General features: G+C 34.7%; 1 protein-coding gene across 5 annotated transcripts in view; it reads right to left on the bottom strand.

The window, feature by feature from the left end:
• Positions 1–23,976, bottom strand: part of LOC111046846 — a 133,024-nt gene that overhangs the window by 54,838 nt on the left and 54,210 nt on the right. The gene's annotated exons all lie outside the window — the stretch shown is intronic.

Below are 23,976 nucleotides of genomic sequence, written 5' to 3'. Positions count from 1 at the left end.
TTTTTAACATTGTATAAATATAATTTATAAAGACAGAAACTCGGCAACGCTGTTCTCCCATCTTTATCTACTGCCATTACAACGTGGACCTCACTATGGAAGTACTGGTAAGTATACTGTGGAAGCACAAAGTGTATTAACTTATGTGAGTGTCATTAGGTTACAAAAGCTAAGTTTTCAAACAAATACAATTTATTGCTTCAAGATAATATATGAATAAATTCAAATGTATACATTATAACTGTTTTTACAGGTATATCCAAAGCTTGGAACAATTTTTTTAAGTAATTTCAATCGAAGTGAAGACGAACGACAAGTTGTAGGATCTACAATTTGCAACTAGCGTGAGACTGACATAAGCACAACCAGTGAATGTTCCTGGCAATCATCACTTTAAAATACCCAAAACGATTTAGCATTATTTAATTAATATTAGATCTATTGATTATATACTGTAGTACTTCATATAATACAATAAATGAATATGGTATCCAATGTGTAGAACGAATAAGCCTCCTCAAGTTTCTAAAAATTGATCAAATAGTACTCAATTGGAAACTATTTACAACACTAGAAATCACTGAAAATTATTTGATATTATTTTTCATGTGTAATTTCATTTTGGATTAAATTAATCAATAGAATAGTTTTCTATTCACAAATTACAATAATTGAGATTAATTTTATTCCACTATCGCCTTCTTTTTCCTTTCTCATTACTTCTTTGTCTCAATTTTCTTTTTATGACACTTAGAAGAAAAAGTCTCATTTGTAGATATAGTTTGCTTTCATAGATGATTTTCTGCGGTCCCATTTACCTCCTCAAACCTAATCTACTCCAAACACAACTATCCCCTCCCAATATTGTTTCTCATCTATAAAATATTATTTTCTCAATCCTACCTAATTTACAAATTATTCTTCTTTATAAACCTCTCAAAACATTCTATGCCTTCTTCACTACATTCTCCACACTATGGTACCATACAATGGTACACATCATTCAATTCAATTTTGATTCATTGTCTAATGACGCAGTAATCGTACTTTTCTGTTTTGTACCCATCACCCCTCTCCCTTCCACCCACAAAACAATTGAATGGCACACAGGTGTCTCTAGACAAGCAGCAACGAATTACGAATTATTAATGCAAGTGCATGAAGCCAACCTTTGAAAATATCTTTCACTTAGCCTTCGATTATCGTATTATTACATGTCGACAATTGCAGCATTTATGAAGATTTATTACAGATTCCATCCATTTATGTATAGACTCTATATTAGAATATCCTTTAATTGTCCATACTTCAAAGTTTTATAGAACAAGACGATTTTCTGTGTTGCAGTGAATGTGATGTGGTGCATACACATCGAGTAGAAGGACTTCTCATTGTCACAACTACTAATAAATTAATATTAATTCATTTCAGTTTTTACTAGAGTTATTCAAATATAGAGGTGCTACAAACCGATACCAGTTTCTCAGAAGTCTTCTAACGAATAAAGGATTGTGGCAATTTCAAGTTGGTTCATTCAATGAATGACCTCTATAAAGATCTTCATAAAAACTCTGTAGTCTTTATGAAGTCTGTTTAAGGGTCTATATGGCCAGCATGTAACTACCAGCAAATAAAATACACTAGAGAAGGCAAAATATGAATTTAAACTAACAATACTAACTAATAACCACAACTTCATACACTATTTCAGATGTTGGGAAGAGTTACTAGAGTAATACATAGACAATAATTGGCTGCAGAATGCTTTCACTGTTCCGATGCATTGGACGCACGCAGATCTAACCAGTGAAAGTTTAAAAAGTAGGCAGTTATTATTACAGGTTGTAAAAAACTATAACGGACCGAATTGGCTTCATAAGGCCTACTATAATAGCCTGCCTTGGTTATTGTTGAAAAACCGCAAGTTTCACACACAGAAGGTGCAATTGGAGAAATTATTTGGGAGAAAAGAACAATTGTGATGCAACTTCTCAATAGTATTACCTTCTCTAGTATACTTCTCAATAATTTTAATAAATGTACTTCTTGGAATAAATAAATATTTGAAATTTTTTTAAAAGTGAGGCAGGTTTCGAGAAAAAGCATATTGAACGAAAAAATTTGAGTGACCCACAGTATCAATGTTGGTGTAATCTAGCAAGGACAGAAGCAAATATATGAATCCATTTTTCAATATAAGCTAGACTAATAATTTAGAACAATTTAAAGTCCATCACTATAAATTGAAAATCCAATTACTTTGGAAATCACCTTTCATAGTTAATTAATTTTTCAATAATCGATAAGGTGTTTGTTTAACATTGAACAAGAACAATAATTAATGTTCAATAATGTTTAATAATGACTCTATACTACAACGAACAATATTTCTGTTGTTGATGAACTACAAATAGAATCAAAATTAATACTACGAATATAGAATAAATAATTGATTGATTCATTACTTCAATCAATTATTTCCAATAATAACCTATAGGCCTACATAAATATTGAACTCGGAGAATTTGGTAAACTATAGCCACAATTATCAATAGTAATCAAGAACAATCAACACTTAGATTAGCAGGTCTAGCAATTCGGTAAACAAGGAGCACACCAAAATTAGATCCAATAAAATCAACCACCAATAAAGCGTGGCTTCGTTTTTGGATCGCTGCCATGGTGGAAAAGAGACCGAGGGAGAAAGAAGAGCTTCAAGAAAGAGAAAAGAACGGCAGAAAAGGCAAGAAACAGAGATGGAAACATTCTCGACTTCAAGAGAATAGAGTGTAGGAAAAAGAGGCACAAGCAGATAAAATCAAGCCGATTTTAAAAGAAAAAAAATGAGATAGGAAGAACACAGAAGAAACAGAGAGAAGAGTCAGTTTGAATTCGGTCAATATCTGACCCAGATCTGGTAATTATTATTGGCCACTGTTATTGGTATACAATGCCTTATTGATTAGAGGGTGAGCACTACGCAGCTATATGCACTTGGTCAAGGCCCATTGTATCAATGTTATTTTCAACAACTTATGAATGAATAAATAATGTCTGAAAGAAGTAAATTGTGAACGAGTTTGTAAAAAACTTTTTGGGAGATATTGAGGAGCAACATGGAATAACAATAATAAATTGTCAAGAATATTATGATACAGTAATAGAATAATCACAAGAATAATAATAATTATTGCTCAAGCTGCGCAAGCAGTAGCCTACTATATTTATAGTTTTTGAAAATTCGAGTTAACCCAGCCTCTTAATTATTAAAATAGGATGAAATATTATAAATTTGGGATTGTGACAACTTCGAGACTTATTCAACAGAAACTGATCTATTTTAAACTTTCCATTAGACATTAATAATGGTGTAACAACCGAAATTAGTCTCCTACACTAATAAACAACCAATTGTGACAAATTCAAGTGTCTCCATCCAGCCATAATGCAATTTTAAACGATCTTCCCACATGCTTTTCTTCTATGGAAACGACATAATCTGATATTTTATTGAATGCGACGACCTTTCTGAAATGCGCTCCATTGAATCTATTCAGCCTCCACTTTCTCTCACTCTCTCTCTCTCTCTCTCTACATCAATTATTCGCCTCAAAAAGCTACACCTAGTCTCACATATGCAGTTGAAACAGCTCATGCATTATGAAGAAGGAGAATAGAGAATAAAAAGGAGGGGTAGAAAAAGAAGGAGAAGAAGAGGAAGAAGAAGAAGGAGGAGTAGAAGGAGGAGGAGGAGAAAAAGGAGGAGGAGGAGGAGGAGGAGGAGGAGGAGGAGGAGCAAAAGGAGGAGAATAGATGCTGGGTCTATCCAAGACTCGCCAATTCGTTTGCCGAAGACAATTTGAATTCGTTCACTGCAGAGCTGAGGGAAGAAAATGTTCCCGTTTCCATAATTTTCTTTCCGCTCCTACGAATCTTCAATGCACTCCGTTTCAGATGTGATATACTTACATCAACTTGATCTACGAACTACTTAGTTTCCTGTCTTGAATGGTTGTATTATAATGTTATATATTACGTAAAAGATATAAACTATAAGTAAAATGATAATTTTGTGTATTAGATTGATAGAAATTCGTAATTCTGAATGATTAATCTCTTCATGTTAGTAGAATAAATGCTTTCTATGAGTGTATATCATGCATCAATAATTTATTATCTTGTTACACATAATAACTCTCAGGCTTGAATTTGAAATGCTCAGATTTGAGCATTTGTGCACACATACTATAAATATTGTCTATGGGGGTTCTAATATGCATTATTTATCATGATTATTTACTGATAAGGATTGTTATTGGAAAAATTAGTTTCAATCATGATTATTTACTGATAATGAATTGTTGTTCAATAAATTCAATAATTGAATTGAACGGTATCTGTTATTATCGGTATATCTGTCGGCTCTTGGTTAGCAAGTTGTAGGCCTACTCTATAAGCATCATAGAAGAATTATTGTTAACTCGTGTTATTCTATCAAAAGCTTCCAATTTGAATAAAATTAGACTTTAAACTGTCACAACTAATTGTCATAAAATGAGTGGTTCAGGAAAATTCAAGTCTCATTCCTTTATATAATAATCTTCAACACAATCTCTCCACCGCAATGTCACCTACACAACATTATTTTGGAAATACAAAAATGGTTGATGCTCATTGAAAGTTTCAAGGTTTGATTATTAAATTTCATGATACATATATATGGTCATGCTTTTGAGTCACAATAACATTATGCTCTGTAATACAAACTGAAGAAGAGATAATGCTGCTATCTATTCTATAGGGCTGGAAGCACAAGTAGTTTCCTGCTGATTCGCCATAAGATTCACACACCACCTATTTCACAACATGCTATTGTGACAATTTTAAATATCCGAAATGCCCATTACAGAAACAACTCCACTAGACACTTAACTAGAAGTGACAATATTTAAAAATCTGGTGTGGTACACTCACACAACTTTCCTTGCTCATTGAACTGTAAGCCTCATTCTCAAACGAGCATAATTTAGGGGAATAACATAATGACAATTGGCGGCAACATATTTGCAACTACGATCAGACTACTGTATATGTGTATATATAATTATTGTTTTCAGAGTACTTTTTCCTTTGTGTAAATTGTGAAATTCGATGATTTTTTTAAAAGTCGTCAAAACAGCTGTTCTACAGATGAAATATCTTCACTATGACTGTGTACTTTTTATAAACTGCTCTACCTACCTACCTACCTCATGCACGAGATAGAGGTTACAAAGTCCATTTCTCAAGGATGGGGTGGACCCCCCATTAGATTCCCAGGAAAAAGACTCATGCCAGTTGATAGATCTGATAAATAACTATACAGGGTATGAATTTGAAAAAAAAATCGTTAGAGCCGTTTTTGAGAAAATCGTGAAAAACATGTTTTTTTGGTAATTGCCATTTTTCTCAAGAATATTACGGAGCTCCTGCAATTTTCTCAGAAATGAGACTCATGTCAGTTGATAGGGCTCATAAATAGCTAGCTATGGTATAAATTTGAAGAAAATAGTTAGTGCCGTTTTCGAGAAAACCGTGAAAAACATGGTTTTCTAGTCATTATTCGCCATTTTTCTCAAGAATATTACAGAGCTCCTGAAATTTTCCAAGAAATGAGACCCATGCCAGTTGATAGGGCTTATAAATAGCTATCCATGGTATAAATTTGAAGAAAATCGTTAGAGCCGTTTTCGAGAAAAACGTGAAAAACATGGTTTTTTAGTAATTATCCACCATTTTTTCCGCCATCTTAAATTGAATTGTCGGATCCTCATGGAATAAGGACCTTAAGTTTAAAATTTCAAGTCAATTGGTTGATTAGGAATGGAGTTATCGTGTTCACAGGCATATATACACACACACACACACCACACACACACACACAGACCAACACCCAAAAATCATATTTTTGGACTCAGGGGGACTTGAAACGTATAGAAAACTTGAAATTAGGATACCTTAATTTTTTTTGGAAAGCAATACTTTCCTTACCTTTGGTAATAGGGCAAGGAAAGTAAAAATGTTTGCTGAGAATTTCCAAAGTTTGATTACGATATATACGATATCATCCAACTGTGGAGAAGCTACAAAGTGGACTTTTTTCGAGAAATGCAACCCACACATTCCCAAAGAGATTTCTACTCTAATTAGAAGAACACTGCAGAATGAAACCACTCATTGCAGTGCAAAGCTTACTATAAACACAGTCTTCTCAGTCAGTCAACTTGACATTTCCAGAATTTAGTCACCCTGGAATCAGTCACCATTTTCACTGTCAGCATTGGTTCAATGGTGAGCATTCTCGTGAATCTCACTATAGAATTCAGTCACTAAACCCATTCACAAGGACATACACCCTCTTAAAACCAAATCTCTCTTTTACTTCTCCTATTTAATTCATTTCTATTCCCACTTCCTTTTTATATCCTTGGGGTTTGTGTCCTCTCTTTCCTGTGTACTTTGTCGACTATATGATGAGTAAGCTGTATTTTTATTAAGAGGAGAATTCTCCAAGTCTCTGGATTTGTCTTCAACCCACATAGAGTTCAGAATACAGTGATACAAGAGGAAATACTGTGTACTATATTTCACGAGAGAGGAAAGAAAAAGCTGTGACTGTTTTACGTTCGTCGCCACTCTAACCTCAACGAGTTCACAGTGTTTTTATGTGCGGTCTCTGCTTTAGAAACGAGTCAGATAAAAAGAAGTAGGAAATGGAGATGGTGACGAGAAAGAGGGGAAAGAAGAATAGATCAAAAGCATGAAAAGAAAAAGAAATGGAGGTGAAAGAAAAGAAGAAAGGGAAGTAGATAGAGGATAAGAAGTTGATGAGGGCAGGAAGAAGAGAAAAAAGTAGGAAGAAGAAAAAGAAAAGAAGAAGAGGAAGAGGAAATGGAGATGAAGAATGAGAACACGAAGATGAGATGAAGAAAGTGAAGAAAAAGATAAATACCAAGGGGAGAAGGTATGTAAAGTAGGAGGAGGACTAGGACGATGATGAGGAAGAGAAAAGGGAGAAAGTGGAGTAGGAGGAAAAGGAAAAGATGAGAAGATGGGGAAGCTTATGTGAGAGAAGGAAAATCGGAGAAGACTGATAAGAAGAATGAGGATAAGATTGAGAAAAATGAGAAGGCTAAGAAGAAGAATAAAATACGGAGAATCAGGAATAAGGATTCTTTTATTTCATCCCCTCAGTACTTGCAGTAAAAGTAGAAAGGATTTCTTTTGGCCTTTGAAAGTAAGCTGTAAGCTGCTACCTTATGATAGATAGCATTACACTAATGGAAATGTGACTTGTTCCAGGCAAATTCTAGTAACATCTTTCTCATAATATCTTACACAGAAATTCTAGGGAACTGATTTCCATTTGACTGAGATAATATGACTGAGTGGTGGAAAACAATGATACAAAAAAGCGTTTCAATAAAATATAGGTCAATAGAAAATATTCTCAATTTATTCAATTAGGTCAATTTATTCGATTTTTGTCAAATGATTCATAAACAATTCATTGAATAGTTTCTTGCAATTTATAATGGTAGTTCTCTTTTGTTTCTAATATCACTTTTCATATACATTTCATTGAAATTTAAAATTCACTCCAACTGTTGTTTTTTTACATGATTGATCTGTCATCAAACATTCTCACGACGCTATTTTGTTGGAATGATCCCTCTCACAAAATGGCGTCTACATAAAGTCATCAGCCTATCAGATTGTGATAGGAATGAGTGTCCTCCTACTCATCTGCGATTGGTCCAATAGATTCTGACGCAAAAGAAGGCAGTTGATACGATACACCAATAGAAATTCAGCTCCTTGTACTATTGGTCATCCTCCACCTTATCCTCTCTACCCTCATGTTTCTCTAATTGTATATTTCAAGTGCAAATAAAATACATTTATCTATTTATCTATGTATCTATCTATCTATCTAACCCTCCAATTCTTCCTCCTCTTCCTACTCACATATATTTCCAACTCCTTACACAACTGCACCACACGTGAATCTTTTCAAACTTCCATGTCATAAAATTATCCGCGAAATTGGGCTTGAATAGCAGCACCAACCACCAAACTTCCACTCCTCCTTCTCCACCAGCTCTTTAACATTTCCTTTCCACTTCATTTATTCAGGGCGTCGTTTTCAATTTGCTGCAGCATCTCAGTTTTATTCGCCTTTTGACGATGTCAGCTATTTTCAAGTATTCCTACATTTTCCCTCCATCCTCCTCCTCATCATAATTGAACTCTCAATGTCTTCGATCACAACCTCTTCCTTCTTCTTCTCTATGTTTCCATTTTTACCTAACTCCCTCATTCCATCTCGTTTCATCTTACTTCCTATCAGTTTTTCTTCCGTTATTACTCCTCTTTCCTTTGCATTTGAGCTGCTTTCTGCAAATTCTTCATCTTCCTTTCACTTATTTCATAGTTTTTTCTTTTTCTCAATTTTTTTCGAAACTCAAGTTCCTCAATTTTTTCTCTAACCATTCCATTTTCTGTCCTTTCTCCCTCTTTCCTATCACTAAATTTATCTTCACAAGAACTACTCTCTTTTTCGTTCAATCTCCCTTCTCTTCTACACTTTCCGACTTGTAATATGTATAAGATGGGGGATACAATGTATTATGTATTAAAAGTATTCAATGTATTAGTATGTCTAAGTTACATAGATGATAAATCATCCTCTCTCCATTCCCATCTTAGTTCTCTTTCCATTTCCATTGATATTTGTATATTTTCATGAAAATATATTGTACTGATTTCGAAATCCGAAACTTGTGATAAGTACATGTGAATGAATAGAACTTGAAGTTCACGCCGTATGGGCAAATGAGAATCAATCTTCGAGGCTCTAGCCTTTGGTAAGACCTCGCTATGCTCGTTTACTTATACGAAAATTGATAAAAAAATGATACAAAAAATTCTACTAAACCTTATGTATAATACAACGAAAACCCCCTACAAAATATGTGGAGAGTATACCAATTATTCAGTAAACCGTGCTGCTCTTATGCTTGCTCTCTTATCAATACTCTTTCTTCTATCCTTCAACTCCTTTTATCTTTTCTCTCTCGGTACCAACTCTATTGATTTCCCTTTACACCCTTCTTTGTCATTGATTGTTTTTCTGTCTCCTGTTCACTCTTATTTAAATCAACCCTTCCTCTTACCACACTTCCCCTATTTAAAATCACTTCCCCACCCCCTATCACACTTTTATTTCTATTTAATGTCTCCCTTTCACACACACACTCTCTCTCTCTCTCTGTCTACCTCCCTCACTGATCACTTCAAGTGCACTCTACCCGCCAACTTTGCTCAACTAGCGTCGTGTCGTTTCCCTTGTTTTTCATCCAACTTTTTCGTCGTCTTTTTCCCTTTTGACACGTTTCATCGGCACTAAAGAGTCTTTGATCTGCTCAAGTGGTCTATTCAAAGATGAACATTCAGGCTGGCAGGTTGCACTCTACTTTCATTCACGAGGGATCCACTCCCTAATTTCCCAACAAATATAACTTGTCAACTCTTGAGCCTTCAAAAATGAAGTATTTTGAAAAACTGAAAAAGTTGTTCTAGTTTTTCTCTAGTATGTAGAAAAACAGAAAATTTAGTGTGAATGTGGATGAGAATAACTTGAAAAATAATTGAATCATGAAAATATTTCATATCAAAGTGAACTAAAATGATTCGATGCTTATTCACAAAGACATAGTAACTCAAAGCCTCAAACTCTGATACTGCATTTTTCTGCAAAAATTGAGAGTGGAATTTTTAGATATTCTAACCAACCTATGATATTTTCTCTCCATGATATTCAGAGTTTTAAATGAAATGTGGAAATGGGATTATTGAGCATGAGATTGCAATTCAGTTGCTACAATTTTTTATATAGAAGTGTCATAGATTTCCTACAATTTATGCTCTCTGTTAATATTATCAGCATGTAATGGTTGGGAAAAACTATAAATTCCAGGCGCAAAAATAATCTTCAATTTTTGTCTAAATACGGATAACAGTACACTACCGCAACTCTTCATCTCCGCACTGACTTATTCATCTGGCATATTTATAATACAATGAACAAACCTGAATTATATGTTTTAAAGGCGTTTTCACAGAAACAGAGCAGAAATAGTCACACAACAAACGTTTTGAAAGAGCAACAGAATAGAAATTTAGTTACAAATTTCGCAGCAAATCAAACAACTTTGAAAAGAAACGAAATTCTACTTCAGTATCAAATTTTGAAACAGAACACGCTCAATAAAAGCTACACTGATTCAATAAAGCAATAATTTAATTATAGCCAGAGGCAATTGAGAGAGAGTGTCAATGTAAGGCTGAAATGTGCATTGTCCACCAATAATCTGACACAAGAGAGGTCACATTTGATTGTAATTGCTTGTATGCTGTCGGGTACAGAATCCAAATTTTAAAATCGGGTTACCAGGATTTTCGTTGTGTTTTCTGTTTGAATTCTACTGGGATGGAACATGACAGAACAGTAACAATGGATGGAGAAGAGGAGAGAATAAAAAGAGAGAGAAGAAGAAAGAGAGGTACAAAAGAAAGAAGGGACAAAACGAGTAGAGTATATGACCGGAATGGAATGGTGATGAAGGTAAAAGTTAAACGAATAATGTATTAAATAGCAAAGAATAATGAAAGGGAGAGAGAATAATGAATGGTGAAGGAAATAGAGAATAAATCCAAATGAGTCGTAGCAGAAACAAATACATTTATTCGAGAGGAAATTCAGAGAAAACTCCAGACAAAACAGAAAAAATCCTAAGGGATTGAAAATTTCTGATAAAATACTCCTGAACATTGAAAGGATGACAGTGCACAGTAAAAGGATGAATGAACAAAATACAGTAAAAGAGGAATTGAGGCGGAAATGCGAAACAAAATAAGACTCTATCGTGGGGGGGGGGGTTGGTTTTAGAAGACTTATAAGGCAAATGTAACATATACGAAACAAAATCAGACATCATCTGAGGCTAAAAGAAGAAGACAGAAGAATCCTAGCCCTTGTGAGCGTATTAATAAAGAGTAGAGAAGTGTAATTAGGATAGAATAAGAATGGAAAGGAAATTGAAAGATAAACACGGAGAAAATCCTGATAACTCAAAACCAATAGACTTCTTCCTTCGAGTATATTTTACAGTATATTATATTATTTATTTAATCATTTAACATAACACAACTTCCAGAAAGTACTATAGGCTTGAGTCCAAAATGTAAAAATGAAAATGGAAAACGAGTAAAAAAAAGGAGAATCATTGGAAAAGCTGGGAAGAATTTGAACTGAAGAAGCTCGAAACTGAAAAGACAGAAAGCTGGAAAGACATTGGGAAATGGAATGAGGATGGAAACAGCAAAAAACAAGAACGAAACACGTGAAGAGACACTGAAAACATTGGCAATCATGACGGTTGTATCGGTTTTAATAATTCGATTTGAGAGCCGAGCACTGCACTGGTGCGGTGGCCATTGCTACTGAATGTAACTCCACCTCCATTGGGAATAGCACTCACTGTGTGCGCGGTCGGTATGGGCACTGACTGGCCTCAGGCCTCAGGCTCACAACCCACGGTTCAATTAGATTTGCTCTCTCACTCTCTCTGAATGTACTTTGAAACACGAGGATGGTGAGTAACATGTGGATGTATTTGGGGGCAAGGGTTGTTAAACAGACAGTATTGCTGGAAACTATAAAAAAATATATACTGTTTCATCTTATATCTTCGTCTAAATTTCAGTTTTCATAAAGTTTTCTCCCATGAATATATTAAAGATTAAAGCTAAAGTTAGATAATATAGGGAAGAGAACAATAGATTATAGAGAAACAGCTCTCAAATTTTGTCCAAGAACGATTCCCTCATTTGAAAATATTGTCATATCATTTTTTTAATAATCTAATCTATGATTTATAAAAATCAAAGTTCTATTTCTATTTTGATTGCTGTCAGATATTGTGTCAATTGACATGCCAATGCATTGAGGAAGTTCACAATAACAATCGTATGATTATTTCGATTTTAATTGTGGGATTTTGTGTCTGTGGAAAAATTCACTGTGATTTGTTGAAATCGTAAACTATTTCAAATCATTTCCAACTAAAACCCTCCTAAACCTTTTCACGGAATGCGTCGTTAGTTCTTGGGAATATATTTTCTATACTTATATTTTCACCTCATTTGATGTACATTTCTATTCTAAATACTCGTCAACACCCATTTTCACGATCACTTGAGACAACACTTTCACGGCTCTATCCTTCCATCCCACAAATTGCTTATCTGTGATCCCAACAGCCAATCAGATAGCGTAATCATATAACTTGGAGTGTCCTCCTACTTGTTTGTAGTTGTTCGATTCATATCTGGCGTGTGTGGAAGGTAGTTCACGTTCAATTGAAACTATTCAATCAATGAAAATTCTGCTAACGGTCTGCTAAGTTTCACTCAATAGGAACTATCAAGTTTACTGCTGTTCCTGAATAACAATAAAATGATGCAAAAACGTTATTTCCATCATAACCGTTATAGTCATCAAGAAATGATTTATGATAATATATTATTAATGGAATCACCCGAAACAAAATCCATGAAAAAGCAACCATCACACTACACTAACATGCATTGATTAGAGTTCATTGACTTCATCAAATTATGCCTAATGATCCATTTATTTTACTCAACAATGACGATCAAGTAATGAATGACAACCATGTAGCATTCAAGTGAGGGCATTCTTGTTCTCAAGTGACATTTGAACTCAGCTGTTTAATGCTTGACCTCTGGAGGTCATCAAGGTCAGTCGGGCCGGTTACTTTGAAAATCATCTTTATTGATGATAATCGAGTAAAGCGAGAAAGAAGATTGGATGTTAACCATAAAGGAAGTAGGAAGTGAAGTATAATTTCAAGTTGATGTGGGCAAGAAAAATATTAATTACATTATTTTATACTTCTTGAAGTACAGTAGATATAGTAGAATATATTTTGGGTACACTGATGCACAAGGTTTTTATGATAAAGAATGTACGGAATTAAGTATGTTGGTACTATCTTGAAACAGCTGCTCCCTATCGCCAACTCTAGAGAAACATTCTAATTCAGAAGAAACCCATGCATTGTATGGAAGTCATAGAGCCCCTCCATTCTTTTGTCAACTATTGATCAACCTGCAGCATCACAAATAATAATAATTGAGATTCATGTTGCTCACCACTTGGCTTTTGTTTTAAGGCTCATGTGTGTAGACATGAGTGACTGTGTGAGCTGACACTAAATAATGCGCACCCCAAGTAGGATGTCACCGTTGATATAGGGGCTTGGATTGGCAACCCTTGTTTTGATAATTAAAGGAGAGTGGTGTACTAGGAGTCGAAAGGCGAGAGTGCAAGAGATGGGAGGAGCCGAGGGTGTAGAATGAGTAGAAGAATCCTGAAAGTTAAGGAAAACAGATCACGAAAATCATAGCTAGGAGAACATTAATACAAAACATGAAGAGAGAAAAGCTAAAGAAGAAAGTGGGAATAGGAAGAAAAAGACGAAAAAGAGAAAGATGGTAAGTATAATAAATGAGGGGAATCCTGATGGGAAAACAAATATTGAATGAGAAGGAGAGATGAATACATCACAAAAAGAAGAGATTGACGATTACATTGAGGAAATGAGTTGTAGAGACAAATTATTTTGAGGGAGAATGTGGAAATATTTGGGGGGGGGAATTATTATTTGCGGAGAAATGGAATAGAAGAAACGGAAGAATTTAAAAGGATGGGGATATCGAATTTTATTAGATGTAATAAAAGGAAGTGGGAGGAGGAGGAGACGAATATAGGATAGAGGAAAACGTGGGGGGATTTGAAGAAGTAGACCAACGAAAAAGTGATAGAAAGAGAAGCTAGAGAGATACAAGAGAAGAAGATAATAATGTATAAAACTAGGGAAATAGATAATAAGGTACAAAAAAGGGAGAGATCAAAGGAAAACGTTCGTGAAAGAATTTGCAGAAGCGGAAGACATGAGAAGGGAAACTTGGAGGGTTGGAAAACAAAAAAAAACATAGAAGGAAGAAAAGAGGACAGGAGGAAAACTGGGAAAAGTAGCTAACAAGAAGATGAAGAGGAAAAAGACGACGTAGACGTTTAATAGGAAAAAGGAAGAAGAAAATATGAACACAAGATTCAAGAAAGATAAAAGTGAAGTGGATGTGGGAATGGATACAGAAAATGAGAAGGAGAAACGAGATGAATAGAAGAGGAAGAAGGGAACAAAGGAGAATAAAGATAGCAGCAGCCCCTGATTATGGAGATTGTAAGGTGGTGGGGGTGGATTTGGCTGGCCTTTGTCTAGAGGGACTAATTACCCCAACAGATGGCGACACCACCCTTTCAGCGTGAAAAAGCGGTCCTGCAAACTTGGCTAGCCCTAGACACCTCTGCTCTGCTTTGCACTCTCAAATATAATTACAAGCAAAACAGATCAAGTGTATGATCATAATTCTCAGTTAATTCCAAAACTAGTTCCAACAGAACAACTATGAATCCACAAAGCAGAAAGTTATCTACAGAGACTTCTATCAGAACTAATAGAAAAAGACTGTTGTTAAGTCAAGGACGACACTCACATTACTCTGTATATTCCTAATGATTTCAAGCTGAAACCAAGAAACTAATTAATACTTTTGGAATTTGAAGAGAGACATGCACGACCATTACTTTCATAGCCTGCTTCCTAAATTCTATACATCTCCTTCTTGATCATGGAATAGAACCACATAAATACGAAATTGTTCCAACTGAAATTAAATTTGGGCTATGAAACTAACTTATACTGACATAGACAAAGCAGTATCCACGATAGCAATATTTATCTCTTTATGATGCATAGCGTACGCCCACTGGAATGATATTCTCAGAAAGCACCAGGAAATGGAAGCTGATAGAATTTCAATGTCTGAATGGCACATAGGATATTAATCTCAATTTTTCAATGACACAACATATTGAAAACAGAACGTCAAAAGTTGAACATCAAATTATTCGGAATCTGTTTGAGTTTGATTTGAAACAAATGATTATGATTTTTCTTTCAAAATCAAGCTGATAATGAATCTAGAACAACAATGTTTATTGTACTGCATTGCTTGATGATATAATGATGACAGAGGAATGTACATACACGACACTATTAGCTGGGTTCCGAATTGCCAAGGAGCCACGTAAGAATGATAGAAATTGATATTGTAATTATAATTCCACCCAGAGCACCTAGCTCAATCAAAAACTGGCATCACACATTATACGGCAACCTACTTTCTGATGGCCCAGGAGACAAAAACTTGGATATAATCTACCGCCTGCAACCCCCAAGTAAAGAATGTTTTCCAAGCTATAATGAGAATCACCTCAAACTGTCAGCATTGGTTGAATGGGAACCCTTGATGTTACATATCTGAATGCTGGCAGTTTGAAGTGAATCTTACTCTAGAAGAAGCGACAAAAGTTGGAAACAGTAATCCCTGAAGTGGGGGGTGGGAGGGGGTGCAGTGGCGCAGCAAACCAACTTAAAACTCAACTCACAGTTTAACCTGAAAACCTGAGTTAACCTGAAAACGACTACGACGACAATCCCTGGAGGCGTGAACTGAGACCACATGCGAAATAAGGTTTCTGCCACAGAAGAACAAAGACAGAGATAGCTGGGGGAAACGGATAAATTTGGGAGTGGGACATGAGAGTGAGTACAGAGTTACAGTGCTAATTTTACGAATTATTTCCTCGCAATATAATTGGTCTCAATCAATCACGAAATACCTCATATTCTTCATGGTTCAAAATCAAATAAATGAATTTTATCTTTCTTCATTACGAACGAGAAAACTCTTATTCAATAAATTTCAAAATTATCCCGAAAATGTTGATTATTCCACGAAAATCAGTGATTTTCAAATTGGAAAAAACTGATAATGTTGCGATTAAAGATTGCTAGAGTATAGTTGTCTATAATAACTATAACTAATAATATATGAAAATCTCAGCAATATTTGGACTTCAAGCTATATCAAGTACATTCTTAGAATATTTTTTATCAACCATCAAACAACACATGAAGAGAATACACAAACATGTATGTCATATTTTACACATGAAGGTATAATGTATTTTGTGCATGTGTAAATGAAATAAATAAATAATCGAACAACATTTATTCAGCATAAATTTGAGAATGATTCAGATTCTAACAGCCTAGTATCAACAAACACATATAAACTCATTGATATATGTATTTCAAAGTCAATGATAATTATTATAAAAATCATACTCCCGTTGACAAGTGAAACAGATTCATTGAGCGTAATTTTGGCATTGATTCATGTTTAAACAGCATAGTATCAACATACGAATTTAACAAACTCATTGACGAGATGAGTATTTGAAAGTCAAAGGTCTTCACAGGCCACTACTTCCTTAAAACATTGGAAAAGTGCCAGAATCTTTTGCAAGTTGATTTACAGGTTGTTTCGTAATTCTGATCCTCTGGTAGTGGAGTGACTCAGCACAAAATTAATCTTGGGATTTCCTGGTTTAAAAAAACGTTGAAAGAATCTATTTTTAGTTTGAGAACTTACTGAGAATCCAACTCAGTGTGACCTCAGTAGGTGGCTCAAAGTTTAGATTCTCAATGTTGATAATATAATTTTATTATTAATTTGAATGAATGACGATACAGATTAGGATGAAGATATTTAAGAAAATATTTTTTCTTATTCATGAAGAATTGAATGTAGGACCTAATTCAATTTGAGTTCACTTGTAATAGGAAATGAAAGACATATCAAGCGGAATTTCAAACAATTTATTGGTATTCTTATTCTCATGTCATTATGAACAAGATAGAAAATGTGAACTCACAATTTTGTTCAACTTTGAAATAAAAATAAAATTTAAAATTTGTTCAACTCATACTATTCCAAAATCAATTGAAAACATAATTGATGTTACATTTTCTGCAGTCATCATTATCAAAGTTGTAAATTGATAGATGATTCACACAAAATCAAAGATTCAAATGAGTCATGACTCTGAAGAGTACATCTATTCAGTAGTGATTCAATCGTTCAAAAATAATTTGTCTTGTTGGTTTTAGCTGTTTTAAAGTCATTAGCATGAACAAGCTAATTGAAATGCATTAGAGTAGATGTTCTAAAGACAATTTAAACTGAGACTCAGTCACGTTTCAATGAGATGGATATGAATTTAGCTTCGCTTCGGCGAAAATGTTTCAAAATTACTCAGTTTCAAAAAACGTATAAACTCATAATTCTAAAGCAATGGGTGGAACTTTCGGTGCAAAACATCTATAACAGGTATTTTCTTATACTCAGAAACTTCCAAAATACAGATAAAAAAATAGTAGAGTCCTCAATACTTATAAGACGCAATAGTCGTACCTATAAAAATGAAGATAAAACATTATAACGGCTACAAATCTGTGCCATACCGAACGGTAGCCATTTGAAAGCAATCCAAATTATTATATACGTTTCAACCAACTTGAAATCTTCGTGATGAAATGCAATTTTGACTTGGAGTAAATGAGGCCGTTAGTGGAGCGGAAGAAGAAAAAGAAGAAGAGAGGAAGGCATAACGGATGAATGGACAGAGAATGAACAATGAAAATCGAAAGAACAGATGGCCAACGAAAGGGGTGAATAATCATAGTCATCATCGACTTCCTTTGATCAGCTGTTCTTAATTAACCGTCTGCTAGAGTAGGACAAAAAGTAAAGTAAGGTTCTCGAAGCCTGGGAGGAAAGTTTCAAAAACTTCGCAGGTGGATGAAAACTATACTAGAATTAATGTATACTTCAAATCGAATATTTTCGATAACAAATAACTAGAATAAAATATAATAGAATAGAATTTGATTGATTTGATCAGAATACTAACCATTCCATTGTAAACAAGATTCTCAGACTATTTATGTTATGTATTTTTTATTATTTTATGGCTAAGAATGAGAAAAAGAAAAAACAGTTACTAAATGGTGATTACATCCAATAAAAACTCAGTAAAAATCATGATAAATCATTATTAGAAACTATGAAATCATTGATAAGTTAAATCAAGAAGGTTTTGGTAACATTCTCGTTGCTTTAAACGTGAATCTACAAAAAAAGACGCTTTGCGTTACACAGGGTCCGTCTAGTGATTAATTAAGAAACTCTAATTAAAATAATCAACCCATATTGTAGTACTTTGAAATTTGTTGTAATAGTAAAATGATTAGTGGACCATGTACCGACCTAAAACTCAAGTGGATGTATCGAGCCTCACAAATTTAGTTTTTACGTTAACGATACAGCATGTTGACAAGGTAATACGCTACCAAAATAGAATAAAACAAAGAGAAGAAGCTACTGCATCAGAATGAGGAGCCTCTCCTAGTTAGTATGTTACATTGCAAGTGTCCCCTCCCTCACATGTCCTAATTGGGAGAGAGGTCTTCTTCCTCTGTTTCTTCTTGTTCTCCTATCTCATCTTCTGTCCTTCTTCTACTTCTCCTATTCCTCATTATTCTCATCTCAGCCTCATCTCCATCAAATTATCAAAATTAGCCTAATATTATCATCCTCTAATTCTTCTCATCTTGGTCGTCTTCATCATTCATAATATCATAATTATTAATCTTTTCTTCAATCCAATTTTCATCTTCTTATTTATAATAATTATTTCTTTCTCTCTTCTAGCCTCTCTCAGTTCCATCCTAGTTCCCCTCTTATTTCCCTGTTTCACTTCTTCATTCTTCCTCTTCTCTTCTTTGTTTTCGCACATTTCCTCGTTCTACTTCCTTCTGTTCCCTCGTTTTCCGCTGATTTTCCTTCTTCCCTACAATAACTTATTACCGGTTTCTAATGCACCCTGCTTAACCTTCTCTTTCTACGTCTCCTCTCCTCTCAGTTCGCGCCTCGGGAGGAAGACTGTTCCAACTCAAAAAAGTCGTTTATTCAGGAGAGCAGTTTTAAAATTTTCATAGGTATTCAAACTTGATTTTCTGCTCTTAGAATTTTCTGCTCAATTTCTCTGATTCCAACTGTTTTAGTTCACTTATTACTTCTTAAAGTGGCCTGTATTTATGTTTTCATTCATAATATGGCTTAGTCTTCCTGTAAATGATTGCATTGGTGTTCAAAATAGGAATACTGAACATTCTGTGATATATTATAGAAAAATTGGAACGAGTTTTGACTTGGAACAGTCTTCCACCGAATAAAGTGCATAGAAACCAACTAAATACACAAGATCAAAATTGACAATTTTCGAGTTGGAGCAGTCTTCCTCCCAAGGTGCGAGTTGTATTATGTATCTTTTCTCAATTGATAACTTTCTTCAAAGATTTTTCGTTTTTCTGCTGGCTTTTTCTTCTCTTTTTCAGTTTTTACTGGATCCCATTTCGCTCTATCTCCACCATGACACGATCTTCCACTACTGGATTCCATCTCTCTCTATCTCCACTTGGACTCGATTTTCTACCACTGGATTCCATCTCTCTCTGTCTCCACTTGGACTCGATCTTCCACTACTGGATTCCTTCTCGCTTACCTCCACTTGGACCCGATTCTTCCAATACTGGATACCTACTCGCTCTATCTCCACTTGGACCAGATCTCCCACTACCAGCTCTTCCTCAATCTTCGTCTTATTCACCATTAGGATTATTCATCACCGGAACTCCACACATCTACATCTTATTGTGTTTAGTGAATTTTGTTTTGAACTAGTGCTTTAAATAGTGAAGGGAGCCGAACTGTCAAGGCATGCTGAATGCACTCGAATCAAGAGACTTTTTCATTTAGGTTAAGTTTTATCAGTTTCATCCCCATTTTCCCCGTCATGTGTTGTTCTGAGGTCGGTTCACGATTGGTCTGCTGCTTCCATGATGCCTCTCACTGACACGTCAGCTCGCTCGCCCTCAAGTAGGTATGATTATTTCAATAATAGTAATAATGACGCAGGTATGTTTCTAGCAAAAAGCTCCACTCTTTCAAAAAACTTTTCAAGGCTGCTCACCTTAACGTACAATCCCTCAGTTGCCACATTGATGAACTCAGAGCAATCTTCCGTTTTCAGGACTTCAATATAATCGGAATTTCCGAATCATTTTTGAAGCCTAGTATTTCATCAAATTTTGTTGCATTGCCTGGATATAATCTTTTCCGGAATGATAGATTAAATAAAGCTTGTGGGGGTGTAGCAATTTATGTGAAAGAAGGTATCAAAACAAAAGTTTTAATCACATCTAAACAAGAGTATTGTTCCAGACCAGAGTTTATGCTACTTGAATTATCCTTATCTAGTACTGATAAATTACTCGTTGGTATCTGTTATCGCCCACCAAAAATAGGTCATTTCACAGATTTCGAAAGTGCCTTGCTTTCTCTTATGCCTTGTTATAACCGTATACTAGTTATGGGGGATATGAACACCGACTTGAACATGACAAATCGTAACTTTGACTACTTTCAACTGACTACAATTTTCCAATGCCTAAACATGACTATTTTACCTCTCGATCCAACTCATCATACTAATGAATCAGACACACTCATTGACCTTCTCATTGTTAGTGATCCCAATGAGGTTGTTCAAGCAGGCCAAATCTCAGTCCCAGCTATTTCTAGACATGATTTGATCTACTGTGTACTTTCCCATAAGATACCCAAGCCAGAACAGAAAATTATCACTTATAGAGACTTCAAAAACTTTGATGAAGCCGCCTTCCTGACTGATGTGGCTCAGACTCCATGGCATCAAATTGAAGCATTACCCTCAGTTGATGACATGGTCAAGACTTTCGAGAATTGGACTTTGACTTTGTATGACAAACATGCACCTTATGTGACAAGGAGGATTAATAGAAAACGACGAGTACCGTGGATGACTGAAGACATACTTAAGATGATGGGACGTAGAGACAAAGCACATAGAAAATTTAAAAAGACATTTGACTTGGACAGTTTGATAGAGTATAGGAGCCTTAGAAATAGGGTTAAACAGGAATTACGGAACTCAAAGATTAGGTACTTGAATTCGTTTATGACAAACAATAGACAAGACTCTAAATCACTTTGGCAGGGAATAAAAGAATTCGGGCTTGGCAAAGAGAAATCGAATCCACAAATTGACTTACCATTGAATAATATAAATGACCATTTCGTTTCACACTCTAACCAACGCGACGAAGTTGTCATTGCTAATCACATTGATGATCTTGAAGAGCAGGTTACAAACTTAGATTTACCAATCACTGATCAATTTCATTTCCATCCAATCTCAGAAGAAGACACTTTCAGAGCAATTCAACGTATTCATAGTAATGCTATGGGTGTAGACAAAATTCCTATTAAATTTATCAAGAAGATGTTATTTGCTGTTTTACCAACCATTACATACATTTTCAACAAGTCACTTGAAGAAGGCATTTTCCCTGAAAACTGGAAGTTTGCTCTGGTTCGCCCTCTAAATAAAGTTCCATCACCCAATAAAGTTGAGGATTTTAGACCAATCAGTATTTTACCTGCATTGTCCAAAGTGCTAGAAAGACTCATTCATGCTCAAGTTGTAAAATTTCTAGACAACAATAGTAAGCTTCATAACTTTCAATCAGGCTTTAGAAAATTCCATTCAACTGAGACAGCTCTGCTTCGTGTCACTGATGATATAAGGTTAGCTATGGACCAAAGAAAATGCACCATCCTCACCCTATTTGATTTTTCTAAAGCATTCGATACTGTTGATCATACAGTCCTTCTGAATAAGTTGGCTATTCTTGGTTTCAGTCACAACTCGTTAGTTTGGTTTAAATCCTATCTATTAGGTAGGAAACAATGTGTATCTGTCGGTGACAAAAAGTCAACTTGGAAAAACGTTATGCATGGAGTACCACAAGGTTCAATTTTAGGCCCTCTCCTCTTCACTTTGTATGCTAATGACCTTTCTTCCATTATCAAATTCTCCAGTTTCCATACTTATGCAGACGACCTTCAAATCTATTTAAGCTGTCCCATAACAAAAATTAATGAAACAGTTGGAATAATGAATCAGGATATCAATTCGATAGTGGAATGGACAAAGAAAAATGGCCTTAAGCTTAATCCCATCAAAACACAACCCATTATAATTGGATATTCTCGTCTTATAAACAATATTGACCTTGAATCGATTCACAAAATTAGTGTAGACGGTAATGACATTCCTTACTGTAGCTCAGTTAAAAATTTAGGCATTATTATGAATAATACTCTTGACTGGTCAGAACAAGTGAACAAAACTTGTAAAAAGGTATTCTCAGCCATGCATGCATTGAAGAAAATGCACGATATCCTCCCTAGAAACATTAAATTATTATTGGTTCAATCTCTCATCTTCCCACATTTAATGTATTGTAATTCTGTTCTTAACGATATGCAAGTCACTCTGAATGATAAACTACAGCGTTGCCAAAATTATTGTCTACGTTTCGTCTACTCTCTCCAACGCCATGATCATATCACCCCAGCCCACATTGCTAGTTCAACATTAAAGCTTCCCGATCAGAGGCTTTTTCGAATAGTCAAGCTTGTTAGAGATATCTTGATATACGGTAATCCGAACTATTTTAAAGATGATTTCAAATTTGTCTCTGAAGGTAGGAGGATAGATGCTTCACATACTAGAACCGGAGAAAGTACTTTAAGGATACCCAATCATCGAACTACTATTTTCACAAAATCCTTCTTAGTCAGTGCCTGTCGTGCATGGAATGCACTTCCTGTTTCTATCAGGTCCATCGAGAGCCGAGCGAGCTTCATCCTAACTTTAAAAAACATCTTTTGGAACAAATGACTGAAACTGTCCGGCCCTAGAACGATCACATGACATCCATCCCCCACCCATCCCACAAATACAAACCTTTAAACCATGTTATAGAACGAATTGTATATATATATATATATATATATTATATATATATATATATATATTATATAAACTCATGTTATTTCAATTATCCACTGCATAATGCTGTATATTACTGAAAGTTGATAACCCTGATCTACTTTCAGCCTACTTCATTTTATTAATCAATTATTTGATCTTATCTACCTATATAATTATTTTACTCTATCAATTTTCTGTTTTTTTTCTCTTTAATATTCATATTGATTAAAACTTTTACAATATTTCCATTAATAAATAAATCCTTAGTTTAAATAACGAAATTAACGTTTTGGTAGAGAGTTAGTGGGGAGGATATTTTTAATATTCTTTCCGAAGAATGGACATTGATATGTCCAAAGCTCCGCCAATTTATGTAGATGCATAACAATATGATTATTATCTATAGTTATTATATTACAAACTGCTTTTTCATATCATATACAGTTCAATAATTATTTTCTTAGTCTATATTATGTAAATTCATCTATAATTTTGCTGTATTGTAAGCTATTGTATATAAGTGTATAAGCCAGTATATATTGTAATCTACATAAATAAAGTACTCTATCAATCAATCAATCAATCAATCTCCCCATTCTTCCTCCTCCTTTTTCTTCATCGTGATCCTTTTCCATATCATCTTCCCACTAAAATTCTCCTCTACGTATTCTACTCATTACTCCACTTGTTCTTTCACTCCCATTATTCTTCTTCATGTTGGTTTCTTCTCCTTACCTCCTACAACTTTCATCTCCCCTCCTACCCCAATCTTTTCTACTCCTCTTTCTATTCAATTTCCCATTTTTCCCCTCCAACCACTTATTCTTCTACTCCTCATTCTCCTGCTTCTTTACCTTCTCCTTTTTATTACTCACTTATTATTTTACTCCTCATTGTACTGTTTCTATCTTCTTCTTCTTCTTCTTCTTCTTCTTCTT

The sequence above is a fragment of the Nilaparvata lugens genome, chromosome 8, assembly GCF_014356525.2.
Source record: "Nilaparvata lugens isolate BPH chromosome 8, ASM1435652v1, whole genome shotgun sequence".
NCBI classification, from domain to species: Eukaryota; Metazoa; Arthropoda; class Insecta; order Hemiptera; family Delphacidae; genus Nilaparvata; species Nilaparvata lugens.
This window is presented reverse-complemented; position numbering and strand designations above follow the sequence as displayed.